This window comes from Penaeus monodon, chromosome 33, assembly GCF_015228065.2.
Source record: "Penaeus monodon isolate SGIC_2016 chromosome 33, NSTDA_Pmon_1, whole genome shotgun sequence".
Lineage (NCBI taxonomy): Eukaryota > Metazoa > Arthropoda > Malacostraca > Decapoda > Penaeidae > Penaeus > Penaeus monodon.
This window is the reverse complement of record NC_051418.1, coordinates 164,374-164,636: the sequence shown is the minus strand read 5'-3', so window position 1 is coordinate 164,636 and position 263 is coordinate 164,374. Positions and strand designations below refer to the sequence as shown.

At 59.3% G+C, this 263-nt stretch overlaps 1 pseudogene; it reads right to left on the bottom strand.

The window, feature by feature from the left end:
* LOC119593905 overlaps nt 1-263 on the bottom strand; it is an 11,801-nt pseudogene that overhangs the window by 11,274 nt on the left and 264 nt on the right.

The following is a 263-nucleotide window of genomic DNA, read 5'->3' as shown; positions in this document are numbered from 1 at the left end:
CCTTGTAGGGGGCATCGTGCGGGATGGGCCAGGCGGAGAGGCCGGGGAACACGCTTTCCCGCCCCAAGTACAGCCGCGTCGACCCGTCCGCCCGCGTGAACTCTCCGCCACCACCAGCTCCAGGAACCTTCGGGCTTGGATGTGTGCCTGTCTGGTGGGTGGGGGGAGAGGGCTGAATTACGTGGGTGTGTTTAGGTCTTGGTTAGGTAAGAAGGGTGAAACATTGGCATGGAATTATGGCGAAATATTATGGTTTAGAGGAG